Source organism: Panthera leo, chromosome A2 (genome assembly GCF_018350215.1).
Source record: "Panthera leo isolate Ple1 chromosome A2, P.leo_Ple1_pat1.1, whole genome shotgun sequence".
In the NCBI taxonomy this organism is placed as follows: domain Eukaryota; kingdom Metazoa; phylum Chordata; class Mammalia; order Carnivora; family Felidae; genus Panthera; species Panthera leo.
This window is the reverse complement of record NC_056680.1, coordinates 131,316,418-131,322,491: the sequence shown is the minus strand read 5'-3', so window position 1 is coordinate 131,322,491 and position 6,074 is coordinate 131,316,418. Positions and strand designations below refer to the sequence as shown.

At 36.3% G+C, this 6,074-nt stretch overlaps 1 protein-coding gene across 1 annotated transcript in view; it reads right to left on the bottom strand.

Moving 5' to 3' along the window:
* FOXP2 (forkhead box P2) overlaps positions 1 to 6,074 on the bottom strand; it is a 539,953-nt gene that overhangs the window by 503,107 nt on the left and 30,772 nt on the right. Inside the window, exons 4-5 of the mRNA XM_042922589.1 lie at positions 3,132 to 3,174; positions 1,764 to 1,805 (exon numbers count right to left, since the gene is read on the bottom strand). The gene's annotated coding sequence lies outside the window, so the exon portion shown is untranslated. The remainder of the gene's footprint in view (positions 1 to 1,763; positions 1,806 to 3,131; positions 3,175 to 6,074) is intronic.

Genomic DNA, 6,074 nt, shown 5'->3' with positions numbered 1-6,074 from the left:
AAAAATAATGAAATTGTGTGCATGAGTTTCTTAATCTCTCTTACTTCTAGCTTCAAGTTAGACAGGTACATTTTTCTACTCAGATTATAATTGTCTCTAAAAGAGGCTACTTTTTCCCTTGCACACTAAAGAAACGGATCTGAGCATGACCCCTCACTGAATAGACTGACTTGTTTTTGAGTTATATTTGCAGAAGGTAGCACCATATGCCCCAAGCTCCAAGTTGGATGCTCTTTCTACAGTCTAATTTGCTTGTCAAAAGATGTTACAATCACAAATCTACAATGTCTAGATAAACTCAGTATTGCCTGAAAAAAATGCAAACTATTTTCCTCTCTCTTTAGAAATAAAAAATAAATAAATTAATCTCAAAGAAATGCAAAAACAGTTTGTACAGTCAAACCGTCTCTGAATTATAAATAAAAGGTCCTGGAGCCACAAGACTGAAAAAAAGAAAATAACATACACACAGACATGCATTCACACACATATACATAAGTTTAAATTAATTATTAAGATCAAAAACCTTGTCTCCTTTATGAAAGAACAGAAACCTCATAAAGCACATAGTTTTCAAGCCGACATAAAAATAGTGAACTTCTTCCTTCTGGGGTGCCTGGGTGGCTCAGCTGGTTAAGCAACCACCCTTCATTTCAGCTCAGGTCATGATCTCACAATTCATGGGTTTGGTTTTGAGCTCTACATGGGGTTCTGAGCTGGCAGGATGGAATCTGCTTGAGATTCTCTCTCCCTCCCTCTGTCTGTCTCTGCTACTCCCCTACTTGCAGTCTCTCAAAATAAACTTTAAATCTTTTTTAAAAATGAACTACTTCTTAAACACAAGTTTCACAAAAATCAAATTTAAATCAGACCACAGTTTATTATAAAAATGAACTTTTCATAACTGAGTGAAATATACTCACTTATTTTAAATGTTTTTTTGCAATTTCAACTGTATGTCTTAGAAATTTTGTTTCACCTCAAGGTACCTTAACATTTTGCTGTGATAGTATTATTTTGTTTGTTTGATTGTGATTTTGTTAGTCTATTTGTTGTTTCATGATGGGGAGATGCTATCTGACCATGGGAAGGAAGAAGGAAAGTTTATACCTGCAGGCAACTGATCTGAATTTTTCCTTGTTTTCTTTTTTTTCCTGTTTTGTCTAGTTGGTTAAACATTTAAGAATTTAGAGAAAAAAGCAAGGTTATTCAGTGGCTGTTTCTAACAACTGAGATAAGACATCATTATGACCCCTTCAAAGCTTCTCCAAATTTTTAAAAACTAAAATTATTTACTCAATAGGTTGTAACTGTCTTTTCTTAGCCACAGTAATCCATCATGTGAATAAATATTTAGACAATATTTTAAATGTGTACGATCTACTTGACAGAATGCCATAGTTTCAGGCTGTCATGTAAATACAATCTGATCAAAAACATTCTGCTTGTACAATAAAAGCCCAGCTAGAAACACAATAGTTCAGCCAAGGAGAGAAAACTGATATCTAGGAAAACCCCAAAAGAGGAAAGTGACCACCAGTGACATAAACCTTTCCAATTTTAAGAAGTGTAATGCTCTTTTTGTTGAAGCAGACATACGATAAAGAATAAACACCTATTTTAAGCACATATTAGCAAAGCTTCTTAAAAATTATGATTTGTGAAAAGAAGATGTATCTATTTATTAAGCAACACAATGCAGCAGAAAAAAACAATAGAGTAGCACTGTATGTACTGACACGAAATCATGCTAGGGTTCTTACCTAAGTGGATAAAAGCAGGTGCCTGTGTTTATATTACCAACTCTGAAAACAACAACATATAGAGATACATATGTTTATATATACATCAACTACTTCCAGATAAATACCAAGAAATCAACTATTATGATTGCTTTTTGAAATGGGGAAATGTATATTTAAGATAGTTTGCTATGGCACATTGCAACAAATGGAGAGCCAGCTGTCCCAGGCCCAACCTTGCTTTGCTGGGGGCTAAAAACATAACATCTCTTCACGCGCTTAAAGTAACTGAGGTACAGCAGGCTACAAGGTATTATGTATTATCTGTTTTTAATAATGAAATTAAAAGTGAACAAATCAAACTGACCATTAAAAGCTTATCATTGGAGAATGGAAACTTAATTCATCTGCCAAATCTTACTGCAATTTTTTAAAATAGTACGCGGTTGAAATTTTAACTGCACTTTATTTTTTAATGTTTACTTGTTTTTGACAGAAAGAGAGCATAAGCAGAGGAGGGGCAGCGAGAGAGGGGGACAGAGGATCTGTGCTGACAGCAAAGAGCCTAATGCAGGACTTGAACTCCCAAACCACGAGAACATGACCCAAGCTGAATTAAGCCACTTAACTGAATGAAACACCCAGGCACCCCTCTAACTGTACTTGAAATGGTAGTCCAGTAATCCCTCAATCTTTCTTATTTATAAGGGCTGTGGATACTTATAGAATATATAGCAAGAGTACTCAAACCAGAGTTCTTGGCAGAGTTGTACCAGGATGTTTACTGCATCCTTAGTATTCCACAAATTTCAAAGGAAATTATTTTTATGTGAGATAGGGGTACTAACGTGAAGTCAAGTTTTAGCCGTGATTCTGTTATATTTTATCTTTCTAATGTTTATTTTTTTTCTTTATTTTTTTAAATTTTTTTTAACGTTTATTTATTTTTGAGACAGAGAGAGACAGAGCATGAACGGGGGAGGGTCAGAGAGAGAGGGAGACACAGAATCTGAAACAGGCTCCAGGTTCTGACCTGTCAGCCCAGAGCCCGATGCGGGGCTCGAACTCACGGACTGAGAGATCATGACCTGAGCCGAAGTCGGCCGCTTAACCGACTGAGCCACCCTCTAATGTTTATTTATTTTTGAGAGAAAGACAGACTGACAGAGACAGAGAGAGAGAGAAAGAGAGAGTAAGTGGGAGGGGCAGAGGGAGGAGACACAGAATCCCAAGCAGGCTCCAGCCTCCGACCTGTCAGTCCAGAGCCTGATGTGATTCCTGAGAAATGACCTGAGCTGAAGTCGGACACTTAACCAACTGAGCCACCCATGCACCCCTATTTTTAATTTATTTTTAACACATATAAAGAAGGTAAGTCAAAGGTCTCACTTGTTAGCTGAAGAAGCTCCAGCTGACATTCATTTTTATTTGACTGAAAAAAAATGGAAACATTTGATTACTTTAATGAATATAATTTGTTAGCTAGATAAAAAAAAATTTAAGCATGGTAAGAATTAGTAATGAAGAGAAATTCTTGGTGCTAGTGCTGCTAATGTTACTCTAGCCTCAGCAAATTGTACATGTGTGCTAGAAAGCACTTATCTGTAAAGAAAATAAGATTTGAGTCTATTGCACCTTTCGGTCCATTTTAGTTTGTTTTCACGGTGAAACTATGTAATAGCTTTTTTATTAGTTGGCATGGAAAAGCTTTTGCTGCTAATCATATACATGTGGCAAATATTTTTTGTGATAGTATGTCAGATGATGGTGGTGTTTCAAGAAGAAAAAAAGTCAAGATCAGTATTCAGAAAGTAGCAGGTAAATGATTGGGATGCAGAAAAAAAGACAAGAAGAAGCAGCTCCGTGTGACTAGAAAAAAAGATGGATTCAGCACTTTTCCCATCAGGAGAAACATCTGTTATGCCCAGAAAAAATTAAGTAGGATTCAGTGGCATTGGGATATTTAGAAAGTTCTGAATACTGATTCCCATTCTGCCTCTAAGGCCTAATCACCCAGACAAAAATATTTGCATGTGCACCTTGTCCAGACACTGTGTTCAGCAAGTTCAGCACTAAGAACTCACTGATGCAGTCTCCTGCCTGTTTAAAAAAAAAAGAAAAAAAGGTAGTGGATGCACGGAACTGGTGAACAATTGGTGTCAAATATTAACGGCATAAGAAGAGGAATGAAAGACACTCTAGGCATAAAAATAAATAAAACACAGTAATCCAAATAAGAAAGAATGAAAATCTGAACTAAAACAGTGGCAGAGGAGAAAAAGCAAACATCTAAATGGTAGATATGTATTTGTTAGTGTCTGTTTCATTTTGTGATTGACTAAGATAAATGAACAAAAGAGGGAAAACTGAAAATGGCTTTCAGAGTTTTTGGCTTGATTATATGTGGTAGACGGCATGTCTTTCAACAGAAAAGAATACAGCAAGGAACACACTGTGGCGGGGAGAGGTTATACTTGTGGTGGTGGCCTCTAAGAAGGCCACCAATGATCCCCAACTCTGGTTTCTGTGTCCCATGCAATCTCCTCCCCATGAGTGTGGGCTGGACCTAGTGCCTTGCTTCAAATGAACAGAATATGGTAAATGATGGGATAATCATTTCTACGGTTAAGTTTCAAAATAACTCTGACTTCTGTCTTTCTCATTCTTTCACGTGACCACTATGATGGAAGTCATTTCCATGTTGTGAGTTATACTATAGCTAGGCCCACATAAAGACGAAGTGATAGGCCCACATCTTTTGAGTGAATACCACCGAAAAACTAAGGAAATTTTCTTCCAACCTCTAAAAACTATAATCTGGCTCAGCAAAGGAGTCACTCACACAAATGATGAATTATGTTAAGTTCCAATATACCTGTGTTATTTCACTCACATCATTCCCCATAAAAACAAACTACTAGCCAATACTCATGTTGGAACTAAACTCATACACTCATCAATTGCAGCCCTAAGGTGGCTGCAAGCTGTAGAGTTCAGCAAAAATCAATGAAAACATTCAAAACCTCTGACATGGGGCTTGAGTGTTCTTGAGCAAAGGATAAAGTAGTTTATAGTAGCAAAGCAACATTCTTTATATATGTATGTGTTTCTGCCTTTATATTGGTTTATGTCCAACAGTGTATTGTTTCTGCAGAGTGGTGAGTTTCATTTGCTTTATAGCCAAAGAGTTAAGATAAGGTAAACCTTGTATCTTCTAGACTTAGTTGATTTATCTGGACTCAGAAACCAACCCATTTTTGACAGTAGATCTGTTCTAGATACGATAGAACCCTACTGTTAGTTGCTTAATGAATACATGTTGAATTGACAGCAATGGATTCCTCCGCTTTACCACCCTGATTGCTAGTAAGATTACAAAGCTCATCTCATATTTTCTTGGCTTAGAATAGTGCTCTGCTCATATATTCAATGAATGAGTTTATAGAATGAGTGAGTGGATGAATGAATGAGTCACTCTATTAATCAGGACAGGCAATGGAATATTGAGGAGGGTGTGATTGATGAACCCTGCACGGAAAAGGAAGGGGAAGGAATCATGGATATTGCTTTAGGGTATGTCATTCATGAAAGTAATTTTATTTTCACACCTTTTAAAATGAAATTTTGGCAGCATCTTTAGAATAGATTTGAACATTATAAAGGTCAGAAACTTCGGGATCACTAATTGTTAATATGACACTATGATATAAATTTGTCATGGCATATAAGGAAAACGATACTTATTGCCATTGCTGTGTGACAGGCAGGAAAAACAATAGACATGTTACTTGGCAACAGGCAGAAACAGCATCATTATCACCACCACAGAGTCATGGAATCTCGAATTGGAAAGGATCTTAAAGGTCATCCAGTCCAACACCAAGCTCGACAGATGGCCATCTAGCCTCTGCCTAACCATTTCTAATCATTGTTACTTGTCATGGTAGCCAGTTATATAGTTGGGTAACCTTAACAGATAAGAAGCTCCTAAAATCCAGAAAAAAATCTGGCTGTTTAAAACTTCTCATTGTCCCTGACTAAAAACAGAATTTACATAAAATGTATTTTCTCCGTAGATGGAATGTAGAGAAAAAATGGCACTGGACATGGTATCTGAGGATTTGGATTTGTGTTAGAAAGAAGCCACCTATTAGTTTATTCTTAGTAAGGTCATTTAATTTCTGAGCTTTATACACATATAAGATAGAGTTGTGATGGGAATCAAAAAAGATAATATATGGGATAGTGCTTTGCAAACTATAAAATTCTAAAAGGTACTGCTTTTCATTTAGACAACATTTTGTATATTAAATATACTGTTTGTCATCTCCC